Here is a 26,812-nt window from a genome sequence, read left to right as displayed (position 1 = left end):
GGAATGGCATATTAGACAGTTGCAAGAGGCCATCCCCTTCTGGGGGGGTTCGCCGATCGCAGGAGAAGGCTCGGGGAGAGCCGCGAGGAAACATTGCCTCTACATGGTCATTGGCAATGTCTCTGCCACCATACGGTCGGATAGCAGGGAACTCCTGGAGCAGAGGCAAACTATCCCTGACCTCTTTATCTGTTTTTACTGAAAAGTAATTCTCAAAGATCACAACATAGACTCTAAAGTTGGCCTTCAGTCAATTTCTAACAACTTAGCAACACCTGCTGTGTGTTAACATTAGAAAGCTGACAGGCTGCCGAGATTCTGCTGTCCATGAAAGTTAAGAGGAAAACAATTGTTTTCAATGTGCTTGCTTGTGCAGCTTAGTTTATATTTCGGTACACTACTTGTATGCCTGGGATTACTGCACTCCTACACATGTGCGGGAGTGATATCATCCTACACCTGCCAATCAAGATATAACCTGAAGAAGCCAGTGAGAAGATACCAGCAAAGACAAGGGCCCTCACGGGCATCAGACAGTTGGTAGTTAGGTAAGTATTTTTGCCTTTCATTCTACTTTAAGTGTCTCTATTGTGGCCTTTGAAGAGAAATTTTAAAATAGCACCTGTATTTCTAGGCCTGATGTAAGTCAATCGTTGTTAATATAATGTATATGTACACAATAATTCCTAGATAAGTATTGTGGCCTTGCAGGAGCTATTTATCTTTTGTGGTTACAATGACTGTTTTGAGTCACTTTGTTGGAGTGAAAAAGACCTGTATGATTTTTTTTACAGAAATGTTGCAATAATAACTTTTCAGCTTCTTAAATACAGCACTGAGAAATCAATAGTGCATTAAGAAAAAACGACTAAAGATCAGCTCTACGTAAGTGGAGACATGAGAAAAAAATAAAATATTTAGAAAGAAAGGATTTTTAAGACCTCTTTTACACCGGGGCGGCGGGTCCTTTAGCGCTAAAATGCCTGAAAACTGCCTCAGTGTCTGCCCCTTCCCTAATCACTATAAATGTGCCCATTGTCGGCACCGGCTCTGTCATCCTGCCGGCTGCTGGCCTCTTTAGCTTTTTTCTTGCCAGCTTCGGCATCCTGACAGGTTTTTTATTTCTCATTGTTTCTCTGACCACCCCTGCAATGTTTCCCCCCTTACCAATGGCATTGGTCCTCCTTCAGTCCCGCCCCCTCTGTGCCGCTGACTGGTTCTCCCTCCTTCCCCTCCCACTGGCTGCAGCTTCACCTGGGGCACACAGAGAAGCTGTCAGGATGGACAGTGGGGAGAGGAGTTAGTAAACATATGTTTACCAGCCCCCTTCCTTTTCTTGAATGGACACAGTGAGAAGTCACTACTGATTACTCCTGTTTCCATTCATCACTGAAGTATAGTAAACAGTGTTTACTATGCTTCTGCTTTGTGAATGAATAGGAGCCTCTATACAGACTTCTATTCATTCATGTATAGTGCAGCTCAGGCTGCAGAGAAAGGGATTGCATTCAGTCTGTGATGGACCCCCGTACTCAAGGGAAGTATGTCTGCTGTATAAGCTTCCCTTGCCCAGTACCAGCACAAGCCAAGATCCCTTAGCCCACCCAGTCACTAGTTGAGGCATCAGTATAGGTTGGTGGAAGACATAAGACTGTTTATTCAAACACAGGCACAAGGAGATATACACTCAGGGGATATTTGCATAATGACAGGGCAGGGTAAACTACATTCAGTAACAAGAGACACACAGACAAACTTTAGGAGGGGCTGCAGGAGAAATTTCCCCTTCCCTCTAGCAGCTAATATACATACACATGTAGATCCTATGATAGGTTGCTCCCAAGACAGACAGAAACAATAGAACAATGGGATACAAACACTTAATAATAAACACATAGCAACCCCCACCCCACCTCAGACTCTTTAGCCATGGTATGAGACACTCCTACAATATTCTAGTAGTTTCAAAGGTGGAATTATTTTTCATCATACATTTCTTGAAGGAAATTTGTCATGAATATTAATGTCCCAAGTGAAAGAGCCCCTTCATTCTTTCTTTTCAAAAGTTTTATTGGTAACAAGTACAGTACAGGAAGAATACAATATAGGTGTAGCTTAATACGATATGCACAGACACGCTAGTTCAACAGTAAACGAGTTACATATGCAAAACAGTAGAAAGATATAGGACAAAGCACAATTAACCTGTACATTTCTCGTAACTGTGTACATTTATGAGTTACAAACAATAAGAAGCTAAAGCCTCAACCGATGTAAACCGTACAAAACTGAGTTCCGATGATCAGTTGGGAGGTTCAAGAGAGCTAAACTTTAAAGGTAAACGTACATGTCAACCGGAAGTATAGTGAAGGTGGGGGGCAATAGGAGAGAAAAGAGGGAAGAAAAAGAAGGGAAGAAAACCAAGTAGGATAAGGCTTGGGAAAAGGACAAGAGGGAGGAGGAAAGGAGGAGGCCGGGCCACCCATGCGGACCCACATTAATGTGTTTTTAGATCTTTGGTACAGTAATGCAGATCACGGTGCCATTAGGTGGTCATCAAAATTAGGGGGTAGGAAATGGTCGATCCAGGGTTGCCATATTCTAACGTGACGGGGGATCTTATCCACTATAGTGGCTTCGATCTTACTGTGGACCATCGCTCGGGTGACCCTATACTTAACTTCGGCTATATGTAAAGTAGGGCTTTTCCACGCCCTAGCGATGGTCTGCTTAGCCGCTGTGGTAACTTGTAAAAACAGTCATTGTTGTGCCTTAGTGAGGTCTGTAGGGATGTTATTGAGGAGGGCCAACGACGGGTCGGGATTAAAAATATCCCGAAACAATTTTGAGATCATTTGGAACACTGTCGCCCAGAAGTCATGCGCTATGGGACAGGTCCACCAGATATGCAGGTGGGTGCCCCGCTCTCCACAGTTCTGGAAACAGTTTGGGGAATATGACGGTAAGAATTTGGCAATCCGGACTGGCACTAAATACCATCGCATAAGGACTTTGTAGTTTGCTTCGAGGGCGACAATGTTCTGAGAGGATATTCTAGTATTATCCCAAATTCTGGCCTAATCTTCAGGGTCCAGCTCTATCAAAAGGTCATTGGCCCATTGGTGTGCATAATGTGGGATAGCGGTCAGGAGGGAAGTGAGGTGAGAGTAGAGGCGGGATATAATACCTGGGGCGCGGGGGTCCGAGTCGCATATTTCCTCAAATACGGACATGGAGTCCAGTTCAGAGCCAGGGCCTATAGTTGAATGTAAAAAATGGGAGATTTGTAAATATCGGAAGCACTCTCTAGGAGGTAGTTGTGCCCGGGCTTGAAGCGAGGAAAATGACATAACAGAGTTACCTTCTATCAAATCACAAATGCGACTCAGTCCCGCACGGGCCCATGCTTGAAATGACAGAGGATCCGAGAGGGCGGGATAGAAATGGGGGTGGCCTAAGAAGGAGAGGAGTGGAAAGTGTGAAGAACATAATTTGAATGGGGTCCTCAACCTGTCCCAGAGTCTAAGTGTATGGAGGGTTATAGGGTTAGTTACAGAGCGTCGTGTGGAGGCTGGGAGCCATAACAGGTTAGATATACATATGGGGTAGACCTCGACCGTCTCCAAACTTACCCAGATGGGTATTTCTTCTTTAGCGTGATATAAAGCCATTTGGGCCAGCTGAGCTGCTTGGTAGTATCTCACAAAATTGGGTACTCCCAGGCCACCAGTTGCTTTACTACGGAGCAGAACAGCTTTGGGGACTCTAGGCCTTGTGGTACCCCATATGTATTTAAACACTCTTCTCTGAATGACGCGGTGGAAGTAGGGGGGAATTGCTATTGGTAGGACTCTGTACAGGTAGAGAAGTTTCGTAAGCAGGGTCATTTTGACAGTTGCGATACGTCCGAGCCAGGAGATACACAGGGGGCGCCAGTCATTAAGAAGAGAGGATAGATGTGTCAGCATGGGAAGGTAGTTGGCTCGGAAAGGTTCTGAGGGTGTGCTAGTAAGTTTTATACCTAGATAAGATAGGGAAGAGGTAGACCATTGGAAGGGAAAATTATGTCGGAGCTGGGTGAGTACATCAGGTGGCAGGGACACATTGAGGGCCCTCGATTTGGTTTGGTTGACCTCTAGGCCTGTGACCAGGGCAAATTTGTCTAGAAGCTGGATGAGATTTGGAAGCATGGTATGAGGAGACGTAACGAACAAGAGGGCGTCGTCGGCAAATAAGCAAATTTTATGTGTTGTCGATGCCAACTCCAAGCCCCGGATGTCAGGGTTTTCCCGGCCGAATGCCGCTAAGGGCTCAATCACCAGGGCAAACAGCAATGGGGATAAGGGGCAACCCTGTCTAGTTCCCCTTTGAATCGGGAAGCACTCGGAGTGAAACCCCGAGTACCTCACAAAGGCCAGAGGGTTGGTGTATAAAGCTTTGATTCACTAGAGAAAGTGGGGGCCAAAACCCCAGCATTCCAGTATAAAGTGTAGATACGACCAGGAAACAGTGTTGAACGCTTTCAAGCGACAATAGGTGCATAGGTACTCTGCGCGTTCTGGCTATATTTTGAAGTAGGATGACCCTACGTATATTATCGCTGGTTTGGCGCTTGGGGATGAACTCCACTTGGTCCCTGTGGATCAGCTTACCAATAATTGGGTTGAGTTGTAGTGCTAATATTTTGGCTAAGATTTTTACGTCTACATTAAGTAGCGAGATAGGCCTGTAGTTGGACCAAAGGGTATCGTCAGTGTTAGGTTTAGGTATCATAGAGATCATGGCTGTCAATGTGTCCCTGCCAAAGGTTTGCTGACGTAAGAGAGCGTTAAAGGTGTTAACAAGGAGTGGGGCCAAAATATCTGCAAATTTCTTATAATAGGTACTAGGAAGGCCGTCTAGACCGGGGAGTTTGTTTGGTTTAAGGGTCTTTATGGCCGCCAAAACCTCCTCAACCGTAATCAGACTCTCCAAGGAGGTCTTGCTCGATGAAGACATCTTGGGTAATGGCAGATCTTGGAACAGAGACTCCGCATGGTGAGGTTGAAAATGAGTCTTAGACTCGTATAAAGTCGTAAGCCTTTTGCGGAATTCCAGGAGCACCCTCTCAGGGTTACTCGTGTGGGTGCCGCAAGTCATTTTAAGTCTGATGGGTTTATGGAAACGATCCTGTCGGCGGAGGTGTAGGGCCATAAATGTGTCAGGTTTGTTAGCTTTAGTGTAGATGGTGTGGTTGGATCGGCGCAATGTTTTCTCAGCAGATTCGGACAGTTCCAATTTAGTCTTTTCAAGAGTCGTCCTATTAGAATCAGTGGGGGAAGTTTGGAATTGGAGGAATTGGAGATGGTAATCTGTTTCCAGGGAATTTAATTTCTGTTGCTTATCTCTCTTAAGATGGGTGGCAACTGATATACATTTGCCCCTGATAACAGGCTTGTGCGCCTCCCAAAGGAGGACTGGGGAAACATCAGGGGATGAGTTAAAATGTAAGTAATCTTTGAGGGCCTGCTGAACGTCAAAGCAATAGGATTGATTAGTCAAGTGGGACTTGTTCATGCACCAGACTCTACCTTTGGGCTGGGGGATTAGTGAGGAGATTGTCATGATTACTGCACAGTGATCTAACCAGATGATTGGACAGATCACAGACTGGAGCACAATCGGGAAGGAGGCCACTGGTATAAAGATATGGTCAATCCTTGAAAAGGAATTATGTGGGTATGAATAAAATGTAAAGTTTTTCTTAGCTGGGTTACATTCCCTCCAGGTGTCAATAAGGGAGGCTTTCTGGAGTTGCTTGCGAAATTGTGTCGATAGGCTTTGATGTTCAGCTGAGTAGGGAGACTAATCTAAGTGGGGGAGAAGTGTCAGGTTAGAATCACCACACATAAAGAGTGTGCCCTTGCAATGTGATTTAATAACTTGCAGGAGGTGGGAGAAGAAAGGGTTCGGGTTGATGCTGGGGGCATAATAGGACCCCCTTCATTCTTTCAACACAAACCACATATAGAATAACAGGGGTAAAACTAAATTCTGAGTCCTGTGTAGTTGTACAGTGGGTCTGTTTAGGACAGACCCGACTGGGGTTCTCGGTCACCCTGTACCCCTGGTAGACACGGAGTAGCTTACACATAAGAGGGGGCGTGGAAGCTGTAAAATGGGTTTCCAGAGTTTTCTAAGGTAAGCTGGGTTCTATGAGCCCCTCTGCCCAAAGTGACCCCCGTCACACAATAATTTTCTCTGCCTCAAAAAAGACACATTAATGGTCTGCTTAGACCTCTGATATCTCACCAAAGCCCCCACATTACCCCCCCCCCCCCAAAATAAAATTAAGAATGATAAAAATAAAATAAAATTAAAAAAAACAAACAAAGTAATGCCTTGTTCATGCAGGGCATACTACAGCGTATCCCTCTGCAAGGCCGTGATTACCTATACAGGTGTTCCGTGCATTCCGTGCTGGCAGTCTCATGTTATTTGGGATGTAGCAACTGCACAAACACAGCCATTGCTCACAATTTGACATTCATGTGGATCAGGGTGCATGTCCCCGATCTCACATTGATACATCAGATTGGGAGCAGCAGCTGTGCTTGTGCAATCATTGCATTCTAATTGACATAAATAGAGCTGCCTGTACGGGGATGTGAGTAATTTTTTTTATTTTACAGTTTTCAGTTCTCACCATTTCACAAAAAAACATATATTTGTTATTTATTAATGCAACACAGTTTTAACAACTTTATTTAGTAGAAATTTAGCAGAAGTTTGGTAAATTTTGCCAGGTATGTATCTGCTAATAATGATATTAGTGAAAATAGCGATTTGATAAACATTTAAGCAAATATTGTGGGGCCTAAAAAATCAGTAGCACTTTTTTTAATGGTCATGTTAGGTCATGTGCTTTCAGAAAATATATGGTTTGAGGGGTATTTCACAAATTCTGAATCTGTATGGGAAAGATATAAAAGCAGTGGAAAAATTGCCAAAAAAGTATCTGGCCACCAGAGTTTAAAAGTGAAGCGCAGGGCCAGGCAGCGGAAAGGTTTATATGTGCTAAATGTAAACGAATGCCTCTTTTTTTATTTCTGCCTGTATCATAAGACGGCTATTCCACCTGTCAGGCCCCTTTACTTCCAACTATTTCGCAAGAGAAAACTGTTTTTTGGTAACACTGTAACTAGAGTAAATCTGGCATTTGGGGTTAGCTGGTTTACAATCATATGCAATCAGAGACTTATAGCCTGGAATTCATAAAGAGTTAATTAGAATTCCATTTACAACTGTCGGTGCTTGGAACAGATGCATGTACATTGTTTTTTTTTTAATCTGGCTCCCTTTAAAGTAGAAGTCCATCCTAAAACTAAAATTCCTGCATCTACAGATATCCACAATCTAACACTACCCTATCTAACCCTGTGAAGAAGAAATCTGTTTATAGTACATACTTATTGTGCAGTCAATCTAACCCAATCCCATGCTGAGCTGTCAGCCGCGGCTTCTCTGTAGAGGTGGGTGCAGAGGACACATCTGGCAACGGAAGCCCCGTAGTGAGTCTATGGGCGATGTCACTACCCATTCATTTCACAGTCATTGTCAGCTGTGTCCTCTGCAGAGCTTCCGCTACTGGAGATCGGGTCAGTTCGGCTTCATAAAAAGTAAGTATACTGATTTCTTCTTTACAGGGCTAGATAGGTTAGTCTTAGAATATGGATGTCTGTAGATACAGGGATTTTAGTTTTAGGCAGGACTTACACTTTAAATTCATACCAGAAATGAAGGGCTTTTTGGGAGGGAAGGCCAAAGTATTTTTTTGTATACATCCAGCTATTAGCTGGATATTCCCAGCAGTTGCAGGTGCCTGCTCCCTAGCACCCAAGAGCCTACCCTTATTTGGCCATGATCCCTCTGGATACTGGGGATGTTGATCTATATTTTAGAGTTATATATATATATATATATATATATATATATATATATATATATATATATTGTAATTGGTTATTATCTCTCTTGGTGTAACTTGTGACATATCAATCTTGAATAGGCAACACATGGCTTTTGACTTCTATAACTTCATTTTGTGTTGAATGTGTTTTATTATGTAATTTTCCTTATGCAAAAAAGATAATAAAAACATATTGAACATAAAAACCATGAGCCCTGAGCAGGAAGCTTTCACATTCAACAGTGGTAATAATACTGTTGCTAAATGTTTCATTTCACAATGCAGCTGGAGAGTCCCTTGGCAAAACATCCATTTGTTCAAACGTTCAGATAGGAATCTTTATAGACTGTGTACACAGTCCCGATGTCTCTCTCATATTTTTTTCCCTTCTGGTTGAATGTTCTTCCCTTATAGTGTTAGCCTATTTTCTCTATGTTCTTCAACTCTTATGGTCAACTTATGGTTATTTTCTCTTAGGATGGACTGATAAGGGAATGTTACATTCACCAAGAAAAAGACAACAAATTGAAACTAACATTAAACACAAAAAACCTTTGGGTATTATTCGTTACTTTTCCGAAAATTGATGGAACATTCATAAAGCAGATTTTTTTTGTTCAATCTCTTCTGTATGACAGAAAGTGGGGCTTTCGAGTTATGAAGAACAATAGTATCAGTAGTAAGGCTGGTCGTACACAAAGATTATTTAACAATAAAACAATAAGGTTGGCAGTGGTTGAGTGTCAAGTCATCAAGTATCGATTGTACCAAAAAGGTCTACCGTGACCTACCCATAGAGCACATTTTTTATAAGAATATTCAAGTGTAGCGCTAATCCATATTGTTTGTGTAAACTGAAAAGAATTGTACAAATATGCAAACAATATATATAACACCTTGAATGTACAACTAAATCATCCGAAAGATGAAGCGCTAGGTGCAAAAAACAATTAATGAATCTACATACAATTCATAAATGTGAAAGCACTAAATAGTCTATTAATGTGAATAACATCATGAATTGTGGGCAATAACCCGTGAGGGAAAAAGCAAAAAAACAGCACAAAAAGTGAAATTAGATCACAGAAACAGAATAAAATTTCAATGATAAGAATTGAAGGTATAGGCAATATCTGAAGGATTGACCACCATCCAAAAATAAATCACCATAGATTGTGCATCCACCCCAATGATAAGAAAGATTGGGTACTCTTACCAGACTAAGTGGACCCATGTAGATGTACAGTCATTAATTGTTTTTTGCACCTAGCTCTTTATCATTCAGTGATTTATTTGCACATTCAAGGTGTTATATATATATATTGTTTGCAAATGTGCACAATTATTTTCAGTTTATACATACAGTATGGATTAGCGCTGCACTTGAATATTCTTATTATCTGCTAAATTTGTCTGATTTTAGTGCTTGCAGCTTTTCTTAATTTATTGAGTAGCACAATGTTTATTTCAAAATTCAAATTTTTTCTACACAGACCCTTAAATGTAATACATTGAAATTATGTAGCTCCTGGTGTCAATTAAAGGATAATGTCAATCCCAATGTCAGCTTAATTATAATTTGATGATTAAAAAAGAAAATTCCTTCCCCTGTTGTCAGTGCATGCATAGTGCCAATCTCTTCTCTTTTACATGTAGAAATTTAAAGAGAATCAGTCACAACTGGATTTCCAAAAGGAAATTAATACTCTATTTTAAAGTGAAGCTCCAGCCCACCCACCAAAAAAATAAACATCAGCAGCTACAAATACTGTAGCTGCCAACTTTTAATATTAGGACACTTACCTGTTCAGGGATCCCACGATGTCTGAACCTTAGCTGATTTTTCAATCGGCTCTCAAGTGCTGCCACTGCCATTCCTTGTAAGGAACTGCACATGTGTGAAATGCGCTGTGCTTTGTGAATGGCCCAGCAGCAGGGCAAGGAGGAGACGGACCAAACTTCCAGAGGACTTCACCATGGGGAAGTCCCCAAGAAGTGGGAGCGGGTACCTGTCAAAAACAGGAAGAATTTTTTTTACCCAGCGGGAGCAAAGTGGCCCATGTGTTATAGGGTTTTTTTCTGCCTTCCTCTGGATTAACTACATAAGATTGCGTTCATGGAGGTTTTCTTTTAATCTTTTTTTATTGGTTGAACTAGATTAACTTCTGTCTTTTTTCAGCCTGACCAACTATGTAACTATTTCAGTTTGAGTGTCAGGCCTAACGCATGACAGTTATAGCCAGTTCAGAGTGGATCTAAAGTAAAAATTACTTAAATAGTAACTTCACTTTTGTCGATTAAAAACATTCCCCTCTGGGTGATCTATGTAAATTACAAGGATTTTAACAAACTTTGTTGCAGATTCCTACCTTTTGTTATTCTGAAGAAATCCATGTGTGGTTGTCTGTGTCCAGGTGACTAAATGCATCTAATGGGAGTAGTTTCATAATTATCAATCTGCTGCAGCAGCTGCAGGGCTCTAATGAGGAAAATTGCAGGGTTTGCATCCCTTTAGATGTGATTTCCTATTGGGTTTATCTCACCAAAAATTACATTTTTGTTGCAGGGGATACCTGAAATCTGACTTGTATCTTAGCATAGACTTCTGGGAAAATCAGTGAGCCAATCACACAAGCAACAAATTATGTTTCTGGAGGGTGTTCTGTACACATTCTGTGTATAGAACACCTTCAGGTAGCCATATTGCATGGCATTTTATAGAAAATTACAGAGCTGCAGATTGAAAAGGAAAGGTCATTTTCAATAACATTCATTTACAATATGACTTGATTTGCAATTGTATATGCTATATATATATTTTTTTTATTTGCTATTTTTTTTCCCAAGTTGTGTTACTCTTTAACTCTGTTCCAACAGTCAGATGCCCATGAGGTTCCTCACTGGTGCCAGCATCTTCTCCTCAGCTTCTGCTGAGTGATGGTCTTTGGCCATCTTGATTGGCTGGTGAGGGATAATGTTGTGTGCAAGTGTCATTCATGCCAGCACACTGGCATCATGCTGGACATGTAAACTAAACTATCCATGTGCAGATCAGTGTACGCTTTGCAGGAGATTAAACATTGCATGTCTCTTCTACAATAAGGTGCTTACCTATTCATAAATATTTTTTTCTAACTTTAGTTCCTCTTTTAAAGCCTATCCTCATGTGCTTTCTTTCAGCTCTTGAGAGCGCATATCAGTAAAATATGACAGGCTGCTGTATGTAAGAGTATTTCATACAACTGCATGACTGTCATTTGATAATGTTATGTGTTCCTGCAACATGGTTAACAGTGAGTGAGTTCTGGCAGTTGGATTGCAACTATTACATTTTGGATGACCATTAACCCTTTTAATTCAAGCTTACAGGGGTTGTAAAGGCACAAGGCTTTTTACCTTCATGCATTGTATGCATACTTCCATGAGCCCCCTCCTGATCCAGCAATGTCCACTAGAGCTTTATGTCTCCAGGGACTCCCACACCTTATTGGCTTTTGGCAGTTAATCACAACCAGTGAGCCAATCAGGAGACAGAGGGAGTGGGGCCAAGCCACAGCTCTGTGGGTGAATGGACACAGAGTGCCACGTCTCAGAAGCGCATCTGATTACGTGCCCCCAGGGCACGCTGCTTGCTGTGGAGGCACTCGGCAGGAGGGAGGTGCCAGGAGTGCCAGCATGGAACATGAAAAGAGGAGGATCTGGGCTGCTCTATGCAAACCTATTGCACAGAGAAGGTAAGTTTCACATGTTTTTTTTTTTAAACAAGGTTTTAATATCGCTTTAAGGTCAGGTTCACACTTAGAGGTGTGTTACTGTATGCATATTAAGTTGCATGTTTTCGCTTGTTGGGTTAAGGCAGCCCATTCTCTGCCAACACACTTAATCATGCCAAAGCATAATGCATAGAAGTTTGTTGCCATGTGCTTTACCACACTGCAGTTCAGGGGTGATGCCCTTTTGTGTATGGGGTGGCATTAAAAAGTACCCTACACCAAAGCACACAACATGCATTATAACATGTTGGCAGTACTGTCCACATGGAATGATGACAATAAAAAGATATTCTTTGTGTCCTTAGAATGTCATAGCAGAGCTCATGTCAATCAATCCCATTATGACAAGCTGTTATATGATTTCAAAACATATAAGAAGAAGAGATGAAACAATTTCTCAGAAGAAGTGTGATTCTTGTTGCGTTGATTCTAATTGATGTCACACATGCACCACATACTACAAATACCAGCAAGTGCGAAAAACTTCTCCCCTTTGGGAATGGGCTCACGAGATGGAGAAAATGTATATGCCTTTTCTAATAATCTTTAGTTGCAGCTTCAAAAGAACATCGACCAGCTTTGCTAGGATTCTTACTGGGTATTCATGGCTTCAATACAATATAGTATGATCCTTTAAGTGCTTTGCTAGGAAGTCTTTGAGGGTATTTATATGAGCAAGTAGCTCAATGTAGTCTTGACAACAAAAGTAATAAATCTGTGATAGGATGTTATTAGCAGTCAATCTTTGCATAGCTAGTCTGTGACCTTCTTCTTGGTGGGCTTGAGTAATAAGACTACAGTGCAAAACACAAGCATTTGCAATTTCCACCAGTCTTTCCACTCTGAAGCTACTCTCGGTATCAAAGTAAACAGTTTCACCATCACCGCCTCCAAAGCACTCTGGTATTTCTATATCCACTGGCAGCTACATACATAATTGTGTCTTCCCCACACCAGGGGGCCCACAACTCTTAGTAATCTTTCCCTGTGGCATGCCTCCCCCAAGGATTTCATCCAAGGCTAAGCAGAATGTGATGATACACCCCTGAGCTTGTTCCTGCTCATGCAGTTCCAAAGCGGTATGCTTTAGCATCTGTGAATCACTGCCTTGTCTTTCCAAAAATCTGCAATTCTTCCTGAGTGGCTTCTTCAGATATCCCAGCTTCTCCAGCCACTTCACTGATTGGCAAGTCTATGACATTGTGCAGTGTATGGAAGCCACCAATCTCGCTCTGATGGATGGAGCAATAGGAAAGCTGCCCACTTCCCGCTACATACGCTACCTATGCAGCGGTATGCAGCAGGAGGTGGGAGATGGGCCACTTTTTATTGTCATCATTCCATTTACATTTTATTTGACAGCACCTGCTGACATAAGTACAGAAGTTGCTGATGTTATGTCTTATTTAGGTCTAAACTGAACTGTATTCAGCTAATATAAATTCCTCAAAAGGGTATTTCTTTTGTCGTGGAGCTGTGCTATTTGGCCTTTTATCGTATTTTTTAGTAATGTCCACATGTTACCACAGCACAATAGTTTGAACCACACTCTCAAGTGTCAGGTTCAAAGAAAGTAAGCAAAGTTAAATATGTGGGGAGATATACCGTACTTATTTCATGCATAAGCCTGCAGAGTTATAATAATTTAAACCTTCATATATAGAGAATTCACTGGGTAGGCTAGTTCTCATTTATAAATAAAAAAAATTCTATCAAACAGTAATGCATAAAAAAAATCCATGAATTTTTGGACTATTTACAGTTAACAACATTTAAAAAAAAAAAGAAGTAAAAACGTTCCTGTATCTACTGTTATACAAGACTTTATCTGATGTTAACAGACTGCTTAGTGATTCTAAAAAACATTAAACTGAGCAGGTTTCATTGTACAGTTCATGCTTAGGCACAAAGAACTAGACATTAAGACAGTAAGAGAGATGTGAAGTGCCATGATGTACACACATTTAAAAGAATGGCTACATCTTGACACACAATCAATAAAAAGACAGGAACAAGATCTTGGGACCAACTTCCCTAAACCTTGTCCCTCAGGAAATCAAAGTTCGGTTATCACTATTTGATTAATAGTAGTAACATATCCTGGACATTAATCATGTGTGTTTTGTATTCTAAAACAGATCAATGTGAGCAAATTAATTCATAGACCACTGCTGCAAATCAATTATGTTATGAATAACAAGCAAGAGGGACAAATGGTTATGGACTTGGGTTTGGAATATAAAATATACTGTAACTCTCAGAATAGCTTTTCTTTTTTGCTCATTTACTATACAGTTGACAGTTTATTATATAATCATCTCTAACTGATTTGGTACTACTGTTATATGGGCAACATACTATATAATTCCATTAGCATTAAGGCTCTCAAATGTATATTATATGCTTTGGCAAGCCTTAATGTATTATTAGTGATGCTACATTAGTAGGTATAGGCAACATAATGTACAGGTTATAATATAGACAAATACCATACATCAGAAGCTCCATTTTAATTTAAGAAACACCATCGAAAGGAACACTAACCTGTTGAACAATTTTATGTAGCGTGTACTGTTCTTGGCTACTATTTCCATGTCATCATTCTGACAAAATAGTATAAGAATTTGGAATAACTGAAAGCACAGAAAAGTGCCAGAAGGTATGTGAACTCTTCAAAAAATCTGATTCCTGTGGGAATGTTAAACGTTCGCCATGTAATCTATGCAAATGATAAGACTGAGTCAGGAGTAGTGATGGCCGAACGGTTCGCCCGGCGGTCGTTTCGCGGCGAATTTCCGACATTCGCGGTCCGCACGTTCGAACGCCTTTTTCCGTCGTTCGCCGCGGCGGACTTACGTGTTTAATGTATACAAGAACTTTAACCTTTGGTGACACGTTTATCATGTGATACAGGACAGCCAATTGAGACATGACAGCACATGGACACTTGTACATTCCCCCTAACCTATAAATACACCCGATCCGGTGGCCATTTTACATTCTTTCTTCTGTTACGATAGGGACAGGTTCCTGTGTGGAGTAGGGAGAGATAAACCACTAGCTATTTGGTACACAAAAGTTCTTTTCAGGACTGGTATAGGTGTTAGGTGTTGATAGGTTTGCTGTGCTGCTGATTCTTGCAGCAGCCTGAGTGTCTTTTGTTAGTTTAGAGAAAGGGAAAGGACGGTGTATGCTACAGGGACAGCCAGATTAGTCTTTCATCATCATCATCATCATCATCATCATTAGCTGTTACTATCAAGGTCCACAAAAGAGCTGTTCCAGTAACCACTAATCGTTCTCTTTTTTTGCCAATTTGTATAGGGACAGGAAGGAAGCAGTGTTGTCAGGCAGTGAGGGTAATTTTAAAGACTTGCTGTTATTATTAGTTCCACAAAGGTTCTTTTCAGGACTGGTATCAGTGGTACAGTAATAGGCTTGTACATGTATAATATTCTTTCTTCCAAATATAGAAAGGATATTATACTTGACTGCTGCCCTTCTGCTGCAGTCTGCTAAACATTCACAACTCACTTGTTCCACAAAAGTTCTTATAAGGACTGGTAACTTGGTATAGGGTGCTACGGTACATAGGCTTGAGTGCGGTACAGTCTGCTGTTCTGTAAGGACCGCTATCGGTCCACAATAGATAGGGTTGACGTGCACCACTGCTGACCGCTCACCTATACTGCAGCAGTCCTTCAGCGGTATAGGGACTGACGTACAGTCTGCTAATCACTAACACACAACCTGCTTGTTCCACAAAAGTTCTTATAAGGACTGGTAACTTGGTATAGGGTGCTACGGTACATAGGCTTGAGTGCGGTACAGTCTGCTGTTCTGTAAGGACCGCTATCGGTCCACAATAGATAGGGTTGACGTGCACCACTGCTGACCGCTGCCCTATACTGCAGCAGTCCTTCAGCGGTATAGGGACTGACGTACAGTCTGCTAAACACTAATACACAACCTGCTTGGTCCACAAAAGTTCTTATAAGGACTGGTAACTTGGTATAGGGTGCTACGGTACATAGGCTTGAGTGCGGTACAGTCTGCTGTTCTGTAAGGACCGCTATCGGTCCACAATAGATAGGGTTGACGTGCACCACTGCTGACCGCTCACCTATACTGCAGCAGTCCTTCAGCGGTATAGGGACTGACGTACAGTCTGCTAATCACTAACACACAACCTGCTTGTTCCACAAAAGTTCTTATAAGGACTGGTAACTTGGTATAGGGTGCTACGGTACATAGGCTTGAGTGCGGTACAGTCTGCTGTTCTGTAAGGACCGCTATCGGTCCACAATAGATAGGGTTGACGTGCACCACTGCTGACCGCTGCCCTATACTGCAGCAGTCCTTCAGCGGTATAGGGACTGACGTACAGTCTGCTAAACACTAATACACAACCTGCTTGGTCCACAAAAGTTCTTATAAGGACTGGTAACTTGGTATAGGGTGCTACGGTACATAGGCTTGAGTGCGGTACAGTCTGCTGTTCTGTAAGGACCGCTATCGGTCCACAATAGATAGGGTTGACGTGCACCACTGCTGACCGCTCACCTATACTGCAGCAGTCCTTCAGCGGTATAGGGACTGACGTACAGTCTGCTAATCACTAACACACAACCTGCTTGTTCCACAAAAGTTCTTATAAGGACTGGTAACTTGGTATAGGGTGCTACGGTACATAGGCTTGAGTGCGGTACAGTCTGCTGTTCTGTAAGGACCGCTATCGGTCCACAATAGATAGGGTTGACGTGCACCACTGCTGACCGCTGCCCTATACTGCAGCAGTCCTTCAGCGGTATAGGGACTGACGTACAGTCTGCTAATCACTAACACACAACCTGCTTGTTCCACAAAAGTTCTTATAAGGACTGGTAACTTGGTATAGGGTGCTACGGTACATAGGCTTGAGTGCGGTACAGTCTGCTGTTCTGTAAGGACCGCTATCGGTCCACAATAGATAGGGTTGACGTGCACCACTGCTGACCGCTGCCCTATACTGCAGCAGTCCTTCAGCGGTATAGGGACTGACGTACAGTCTGCTAAACACTAATACACAACCTGCTTGGTCCACAAAAGTTCTTATAAGGACTGGTAACTTGGTATAGGGTGCTACGGTACATAGGCTTGAGTGCGGTACAGTCTGCTGTTCTGTAAGGACCGCTATAGGTCCACAATAGATAGGGTTGACGTGCACCACTGCTGACCGCTCACCTATACTGCAGCAGTCCTTCAGCGGTATAGGGACTGACGTACAGTCTGCTAATCACTAACACACAACCTGCTTGTTCCACAAAAGTTCTTATAAGGACTGGTAACTTGGTATAGGGTGCTACGGTACATAGGCTTGAGTGCGGTACAGTCTGCTGTTCTGTAAGGACCGCTATCGGTCCACAATAGATAGGGTTGACGTGCACCACTGCTGACCGCTGCCCTATACTGCAGCAGTCCTTCATCGGTATAGGGACTAAGAGTTTTGTCACAGGGTCATTTAAAAAATGACAGGCAGAGGAAGAGGCAGGCCCTTCCGCAGGGGTGGTAGGGGTAGGGCAGGAGCAACAGGCTTGAGCCAAAGTGGGAAGTTGCAGAAGGTGCGTTCAATTACTTTAAAGGATGCACCAGACTTGGTTGAGTGGCTCGCTCAGCCTTACTCTTCTGCACCCTCCTCATCCTCTCGATCTGCACCCTCTTCTTCACTCTCTGCTATGTGCACCCCCAAAGACACTACCACCAACAACACGACCACCACCACCACCACCACATACCTTCCGCTTGAGTCACTGGAATTATTTTCCGATCCATATCAAGAGGACATTTCTGATGCGCAGCCACTCTTGGTATTGGATCAGGAAGAGGAGGTAGCAACAAGCGCTACTCAGCAGTCTGACGCCAGTACCCAGATCAGCCCAAGGAGGAGGTTGGTCCCCGGTGTTGCTGCCTACTCCGAGATCTCTACTTATAGCGGTGGGGAAGGTGACGTTGATGATGACGTGTCTAGTGATGTCACGTGGGTGCCCACAAGAGAGGAAGAGGAGGGGAGTTCAGAGGGAGATATGGACCAGCAGATAGGGAGGAGAAGCAGCAATGACTTACATTGCACAGCAGGGACAAAGCAGACTGCAAATGTATCAGGAGCGAGTCATCGACCATGTACGGTCACATCTGGCGCTCCCAGGACACCGGCACATGGCTCCGCAGTGTGGGCTTTTTTTAACGTGTCCGCTGCTGACAATAGCGTTGCCATCTGCAATCTTTGCAGTCAACGCGTTAGTCGCGGTAAGCCCAATACTCACCTAGGGACGACCGCCTTAAGAAGGCACATGAGCAGCCATCACCGAGCCCAGTGGGAGCAACGGAACACACAAAGCCACACTGCAGGCTCTCACCGTCCAGCCTCGTCTTCTACTTCTCCTTCTCCTCTCTCCTCACAATTGTCCTCCACTCCACCTTCCATCACGCCAAGCTCACATTTTTCTGCAAAAAGGCAGGCTTCCGTGGGCCTAATGTTTGAGCGTAAAAAAATGATGACGCCGGATAACCCTCTTGCCCAACGGTTGGCGGCTGGCTTGTCAGAACTCATAGCCCGCCAACTACTGCCATATAAACTGGTGGACTCGGAGGCCTTTCGCAAATTTGTGGCCATTGGAACACCACAATGGAAGGTCCCAGGAAGGAAGTATTTCTCAGAGAAGGGCATCCCAGAGCTATATGGCCATGTTCAGCGGCAAGTGAATGTATCTCTGGCACACAGTGTCGGTGCCAAGATACATCTGACCACAGACACGTGGTCTAGCAAACACGGGCAGGGAAGGTATATCAGTTTTACTGCCCACTGGGTGAACCTTCTGACGGCCGTCAAGCATGTAACCCGTGGCACCCGTGTAGATTTGGTTTTACCGCCACGGATTGCATGCAGGCCTGACTCTTCTTCTCCTCCTCCTACTCCATCCTCCTCCCTCTCCTCCTCAGCTGCCTCCTCCTTTTCCGCTGCTAGCGTCTCTTCCACTGCACCGCCCAAGCTCCCCAGAACCTATTCCACATGCCAGGTGAGACGTTGCCATGCCGTGCTGCGTCTGTTGTGCCTGGAAGCAAAGAGCCACACTGGCCCGGCACTCCTTTCAGCTTTGCGTTCACAGGCAGATGAGTGGCTAACACCGCTCAATTTGACAGTTGGTAAAGTGGTGTGTGACAACGGTGCCAATCTGCTTAGCGCATTGAAACAGGGCAAAATCACGCACGTGCCGTGCATGGCACACGTCTTAAACTTGGTCGTGCAGCGATTCCTTGTCAAATACCCTGGGGTCCAGGACATCTTGCGGCAGGCAAGGAAAATCTCGGCCCATTTCAGAAGATCTTACACGGCCATGGCTCGCCTTGCTGACATTCAGCGGCGACACCATCTGCCGGTCAGACGTCTTATTTGCGATTGCCCGACGCGATGGAACTCAACCTTCTATATGCTTGATAGGCTGCTCCAGCAGAAACGTGCAGTTAACGTCTACCTGTATGAACTCTGCGAAAGAAACGGTTCTGGGGAGCTGGGTTTTTTTTCACCGCGCCAGTGGCTGCTCATGCGCGACACATGCAGACTTCTGCGGCCATTTGAGGAGATCACCAAACTGGTCAGTCGCAGCCATGGCGCCATCAGTGACATGGTACCTTATGCCTTCTTTCTGGAGCGTGCATTGCGTCGTGTCATTGATCAGGCTGTGGAGGAGCAGGAGCGGGAAGATGAGGAAGTCGCAATGCTGGATGAATTCCCAGGGGGGGCTACTCTATCTGAGACAAGTCAACAACAGGAGTCTGATGAGGAGTCAGAGGAGGATGGTGCCGGGGCGGATGAGCAGGAGCAAGAAGAGCATGCTTTAAACCTTTCTGGGATCCCTGTTGTGCGAGGATGGGGAGAGGAGAATGAAGAGGACGACATTATCCTGGATGATGAGCAGGAGCCAGGCCACCACACCGCTTCCACTTTAGTGCAAATGGGGGCCTTCATGCTCCAGTGTTTTAATAGGGACCCCCGTATAAAAAGCATGAGGGTCAAGGACCAGTACTGGGTGGCAACGTACTTAGACCCCCGGTACAAACACAAAATGGCGGAAATGTTACCGCCGTCGCAGAGGGCTGTCAGAATGCAGCACTTCCAGGCCTTGCTTCGAGAAATGCTGCATTCTGCTTTTGCGTGCGCTGGCAGAGGAGCAATTCCCACTCCCAGAGAAGGATTTGCGGGTACCAATCCAACAGCGCCTGCAAGAAGAGGCCGGTTTGAAGATGTGTTGGTGACTTCGGATATGAGGTCATTCTTTCAGCCGACCCATCGACAGGTGTCATCCGGATCCAGCATCAGGGAACGCCTAGACCGTCAGGTGTCCGACTACATTGGGTTAACGGCCGATGTGGACGCTCTGAGGAGTGATGAACCCCTAGACTACTGGGTGGGCAGGCTTGACCTCTGGCCAGAGCTTGCCCAATTTGCAATCGAACTGTTGGCTTGCCCCTCATCCAGTGTCCTGTCCGAAAGGACGTTCAGCGCAGCAGGGGGGATTGTGACCGATAAGCGTACTCGCCTAGCTCACCACAGTGTTAACTACCTCACATTTCTAAAAATGAATGAGGCATGGATCTCGGAGGAATTCAACACATGTGATCAGTAGACCATGTATATGTCTATAAACAATTTTTGGAATCAAGCACACAGACCTTCTTAATTCATTTGGCTCACTTCCCTGACCCAAAAAAGCACACCGTACTATATGCCCCTACCCTCCTCTTTGAAGAGGTTGAGCGGTGTCATATTTCTACTGGGGCTGCTTATTATGAGGGGTTCCCACCATCCCTGTGCTGTGCTGACTTCCTCCTGGGTGTTCTTATTATGAGGGGCTCCCACCATCCCTGTGCTGTGCTGACTTCCTCCTGGGGGTTCTTATTATGAGGGGATCACACCATCCCTGTGCTGTGCTGACTTCCTCCTGGGGCTGCTTACGGTGCTGCTGTCAGCGCTGTATGTCACGGAGCTGCTGTCAGCGCTGTATGTCACGGAGCTGCTGTCAGCGCTGTATGTCACGGAGCTGCTGTCAGCGCTGTATGTCACGGAGCTGCTGTCAGCGCTGTATGTCACGGAGCTGCTGTCAGCGCTGTATGTCACGGAGCTGCTGTCAGCGCTGTATGTCACGGAGCTGCTGTCAGCGCTGTATGTCACGGAGCTGCTGTCAGCGCTGTATGTCACGGAGCTGCTGTCAGCGCTGTATGTCACGGAGCTGCTGTCAGCGCTGTATGTCACGGTGCTGCTGTCAGCGCTGTATGTCACGGAGCTGCTGTCAGCGCTGTATGTCACGGAGCTGCTGTCAGTGCTGTATGTCACGGAGCTGCTGTCAGCGCTGTATGTCACGGAGCTGCTGTCAGCGCTGTATGTCACGGAGCTGCTGTCAGCGCTGTATGTCACGGTGCTGCTGTCAGCGCTGTATGTCACGGAGCTGCTGTCAGCGCTGTATGTCACGGAGCTGCTGTCAGCGCTGTATGTCACGGAGCTGCTGTCAGCGCTGTATGTCACGGAGCTGCTGTCAGCGCTGTATGTCACGGAGCTGCTGTCAGCGCTGTATGTCACGGTGCTGATGTCAGTGCTCTGTATTACGGTGCTGCTGTCAGTGCTCTGTATCTCCTGCACCCTCTTGTTTGCCTACCCTGGTCCCTGACCTTCCCTCTCCTCCATTGCCTTCATTAGCTCCATAGTCCTGAATTGTCAGAACAATTTCCCAAATAAAAAAAAAATGCTTGTAGTTATCGATCCCAAATTCACCTCATACATGTATTATGCTATTGTCCAGGTGGTGGGACTACGTGCTACCCCCTAATAATTACCCCGTGGCCGCAAATTCGACCTAAAGGTTTGCGAAATTCGCCTCCCATTGAAGTCAATGGAGCCCGCGGCGAACGGTCGTTTTCGCGAACGTTTGTGTCCGTTCGCGTTTCGCGTTCGCGAAACGTCCCGTCGGAAGTTCGTCCATCACTAGTCAGGAGATCAATTACTCTTCATCTCTCCCCCTGTTAGGGAAGACACACGCATGAGTGCAAATGCATGGTTTCTGTTAGTCCTGTTCATTGCCATTAAGAGGGTGCACGTGGTGCATAGGGATGAGCTCGATGTTCTAGTCGATCGTAAGTTTTTCCCCCCTTTCGCCGAATTAAGAACATTATGAGGCATTCGTGGGAAATTCAAGTGCCCGTGGAACACCCCATAATGAACTGCGGGATCTCGCAGTGCATTGACGGCTGCTGATTGGCCAAAGCATGCACCTAACCTGCAATCTTTGGCAAATCACAGTGCACTCTGCTGCAGGGTGTCTTTGGCCAATCATGGCTCAGAAGGCTAAGTCCACCCCCACACTGTGTAAGGCTGCTTACACAGTGGCCGTACATAGTGTAATGAATGAGTGCTGCAAAATTAAATTTCTAAAGGAAAAAATTTCATTTAAAACTGCTCGCGGCTGTAATGTATTGTCAGATCCTGGCAATATACATAAAAATCATTGAAAAAAAACACAAAACAAAAAAAAATGCTGTGAGGGGGGGTCCCCCCAAAATCCATAACAAGCCCTTCAGGTCTGGTATGGATTTTAAAGTAAATCCCATACCAAAACTATAAAGAAATGGGGTGGGGCCCCCCAAAATCCATACCAGACCCTTATCCAGGCACACAACCTGGCAGGCAGCAGGAGAAGGAGGAACGAGAGAGTGTACCATGATGTAAATAAAAAAAATACAGAAAAACTCCACCTCCATTGGAGGCGTCCCCGCCACTGCAGCCTTTTCATGATGACATCTGATATATAGCTGAGGGTGGGGCCACCCGATGGCGTAAACGGGTGACCCCACCCTCAGCTATATAAGAGCTGTCACAGAAAAAAGATGGCAATCACGGGGACACCTCCCATGGAGGCAAAGTTTTTCAATTTTTTTATCTCTGGAACATCGGAAGCTATGGTTGAAGATAAATGGACATCGTGGGACACTTTTTTTTTTTTTTTTTTTAATAAAGGACTCATCCAAAACTGTCTCCTGCCTTTTTTACTTTTTTGACACTTTTTTTGGTGAATGAGTAGGGGTACAATGTACCCGACACCCATTCACATGGGGTGTCAGCTTGTTAAAGGTGGCTTCCAGATTCCGATAAGCCCCCCCCACCCACAGACCCCCACAGCCACCAGGCAAGCACAGACCCCCACAGCCACTAGGCAAGGGTTGTGGGGAAGAGGCCCTTGTCCCCATCAACATATCAACATGGGGAAAAGGTGTTTTGGGCTGGACCCCAAAGCACCCTCTCCATGTTGAGGGCATGTGGCCTGGTACGGATTCTAGTGGGACTTCTACGCCATATTTTTTTTTCATTTTGGAGCAGAGTTCCCCTTAATATTCATACCAGACCCAAAGGGCCTGGTAATGAACTGGGGGGGAACTCATGCCATTTTTTTCAATGATTTTTCTCTATATTCCCGGGATCTGACAATAGATTACAGCCGCAAACAGTTTTAAATGACATTTTTTCCTTTAGAAATGTCATTTTTCTGTAGTACTGTTATGAACATGGGAAAGATGTGCTAATTTACAGGTAGACTAAGGAGACTCCCCCAGGCACAATATTTAAAGAAATATTTCATTTTTATTGTTTCACATTAAGAATTATTAAAATCACTGCTCCTGAAAAAAACATACGTTTTTAAAACTTTTTTGCATTGATCCATGCCCCCTGGGGCAGGACCCGGGTCCCCAAATACTTTTTATGGCAATAACTTGCATATAAGTCTTTAAAATTAGCACTTTTGATTTTTCACATTCGTGTTCCATAGACTTTAGCAGTGTTTGCTTGTTCACACAAATCGTTGCCTGTTTGCATGTTCTGCTGCAAACCAAACTATGGGGTGTTCAGCTCACCCCAGTGGCACATTGGCACTAGGTGGGCTGTTTAAACTGGTGCCTTGTGTCAGTGTTGTTTGGTCTGTTATGTTTCTGAAGCATCTGTGTATCTGTTCCTGTATCATTCATCCATTGACGACCCTATCTGCTTCTGACTTTGCTTGAACTCTGCCTGCACCAACCCCTGACTCGCCCCTGGACTACGCTTCTGCCTTAGCCTTCTATTTATCTGCCTTGTTGTTACTGAACCCAGCCTGATTTCTGACTACTCTTCTGCCTGCAGTCTGTGTCTGATTTGCCTACCAGTTGCCTACTTGGATTGTCTGACCTTGGCTTGGATCTTCTCCCTGCACCTGATCCAGCCGTACCTTTGCCTGTCATCAGCTCCTGCTTTTCTGCCTGCTTGCTATCAGCCAGCTTCTCCTGAACATTCAGATGCACATCGACACTCTCCAGCAGAAGTCTTATCAGGCACTCCTGCCCCTGCCCTTCCTGCTCTGGCATTCCCTGTTACATTACCAGGACCCCTGAGCCAGAGCAATAAGAGAGGCCTTCCTCTGCACTTTGGGCTCCATCACCAGGTGTTTTATACTCACATTTGTCCCATGATCTGGTTATGCCCAGTCTTTACTTCTTCGGTGAAAAATTGCAAAGCATAGGGGAAAATTGCTGCACCATCAGAACCATTATCTTCATGCCCCAATGTACTGGTGGGTAGGAATGACAAATCACTTGACTCAGCCAGAAGGATAGTGATTAATTAGTGAATATGGTTGACATTCTGCATAAAAAAATTGCCTAGCTTCTGTCTTATTTTTATTGAAAATTTTAGATAATTTTAGATAATATAGGTTTATCCACAGTCTCATATGTGGTCTCATCACAATAAAAGCTGTGTCCCATATCTCAAATCTGATGCTATTCTGTGACATAAAGTAAAAAAGCAGTAGATATCAGTTATAGATAATTGATGATAAGTTAATTTTAAATGTAGTACATCACTATGATTTCACACTACCAGTATAGCATGAGATAAGGAGGGGAAAAGAGAAGAAAAATTAAGGACAAAGGGAAAAATACATAATATTTTAGACAGTGATGTCAAACTAGTGGATGAAGCAAGGAATAGACCAGATCCATCTATTCTTTGGTGCTGAGTTATAAATCTAAAGACTGTTAGATTGCCATGCATAAGCCATGCATTCCAACTTTAACAGCATTTTTTAGATATTTTTCAAGGCAGTTGTTTGGTAGTAATTATTGAGTTCATCTATTATATTTCCAATCCCAAGGAGCAAAGTGGATCTCCTTCACCTTGTAATATTGAGTTTGGCAGCCAATAGGCTGGGCATTATAATGGCTCTATAGTCCATTTTAAATCTCTTAATGCCTACATGTAAGAGGGAAGTATAGGGTGAACAAATATCTCCAAAATGAAAACACTTATCTGCTCACAGAACCCAGTAATTTACGATACCAGAGGTTATAAATCAGTGAACCTAAATTTCCACACATCTTCCTAACACAAATGTAAAACAGCTATGGAAAATAAGAATAGCTTGTACAGGATATTATATCACCAATATTTTCTGATATGGTTCCCAGAGGTGTGAGTAGTACAAATTGGGAAAGGAACTTTATACTGCATGTTTTAATTTAGTGATGGAAGACTACTTTCTTATGTCCCATTCCCATTTGAGCATTGTGTGAGCATTGTGTGAGTATTGTTCTACTTTGGAATAGGTTATAAAATATTGAGCTCCCCTTACGGAAGTTGTAATTTTCTAGGAATTTATAAACTGCAGAGTTTACAGTGCATGGCAATGCAAAAGATCTTTTAGTTAGCAAGTGATACATTTTAATATCCATGTATTCAACGGTAGTTGGAAGTTTGAAATGGTGGCATAGACCCAGGATGGATCTCAATCCACCTTTGCCATATAAATAAACTATAGTGGTCTTTCCACCTGGTTATCTGATGATCTGGAATAAAGAAGATCAAACACTCTAGTGGTAGTTGAATATTTTGAGATGAACTAGCTTAAAGTGGACATAACTCTGCAGCTGCCTATGCTTCTATAGTAGCTTGTATAGTAGGAAAACATTGGGTAACAACCAGTATTTAATTCTGGTCCAACAGGGCTGCTTGATAGTAAGAATGCAAATGAGGAGGGCACAACATATCTACATTTTTATGTTTATAAAAGATTACAACTTTGCATTCTGCCCTTAATATACATCCATACATAGCGATTAAAGCATTTTTGGGCCGTATTAAAGACCTTGCCAGCAGAACAGATAAAGAACAGATAAAGTACGAAAACAATAATGCTGCATACACGCGGTCGGATTTTCCGACTGAAAATGTTCGATGGGAGCTTGTTGTTGGAAATTCCGACCGTTTATAGGCTCCATCAGACATTTTCTGTTGGAAATTCCAACAAGCAAAATTTGAGATCTGGATCTCAAATTTTCCGACAACAAAATCCGTTCTTGTAAATTCTGATCGTGTGTACACAATTCCGATGCACAAAGTTCCATGCATGGTCTCAATCAATTAGGAAACGGAAGCGATCGGTCTGGTAAAACTAGTGTTCATAATGGAGATCTCTTGAATATTTTTTTGTCAGATCTCATAATAATGTTTAAAATTTTTGTTTAGATTTTTTTTTATCCAAATCTTCTGCTTTTTTTTTTTCTAATGCTCTCCATAATATTGTTTTTCATTCAGTGTGTCAAGTTACCACAACGCCATTATTATGTTGTATTTTTTTAACCTTAAGGAGGTTGGTGGATGTCCCTTTAATTTTACCTTGTATTTTTGAAATGTACCTCCCTACTCACAAACAAACTGTTACTTTTGAAGTAAATCACATAGGCAAGTATTTGCCAAAAATAAATAGCCATTTATTATGGGTCATAACAAAATAAAGAGGAAGACAATGCCGGAGAAACTGGTAAAATTTGCAAAGCCTTTGTACCCAAGGGCACACAGCAATTATTTTACAGTCAAAATTGGTGGCCTGAGGAGTTCATATAATAGTGAGCACAATCCGGTCCAGATCAGGAACAGCAAACAAGTGATCAGGAACAGCAGCAGATGACATATCTGTCCCCAGGCTGTGGTCTTACAATAGCCTGCATCTTTTGCCAGAACAGACTGAACCCAGGC

The 26,812-nt window shown here is 43.7% G+C and overlaps 1 protein-coding gene and 1 pseudogene across 1 annotated transcript in view; both read right to left on the bottom strand.

The window, feature by feature from the left end:
- Positions 1-26,812, bottom strand: part of CNTNAP4 (contactin associated protein family member 4) — a 524,353-nt gene that overhangs the window by 442,495 nt on the left and 55,046 nt on the right. The window lies entirely within an intron of this gene.
- Positions 12,332-12,997, bottom strand: LOC143976005 (DNA repair protein RAD51 homolog 3 pseudogene; annotated as a pseudogene).

The sequence above is a fragment of the Lithobates pipiens genome, unplaced genomic scaffold (genome assembly GCF_037356315.1).
Source record: "Lithobates pipiens isolate NorthernLeopardFrog02 unplaced genomic scaffold, aLitPip1_a1.2 Scaffold_13, whole genome shotgun sequence".
NCBI lineage: Eukaryota > Metazoa > Chordata > Amphibia > Anura > Ranidae > Lithobates > Lithobates pipiens.
The sequence above is the reverse complement of the archived record's forward strand: the minus strand, read 5'-3'. Positions and strand labels throughout refer to the sequence as shown.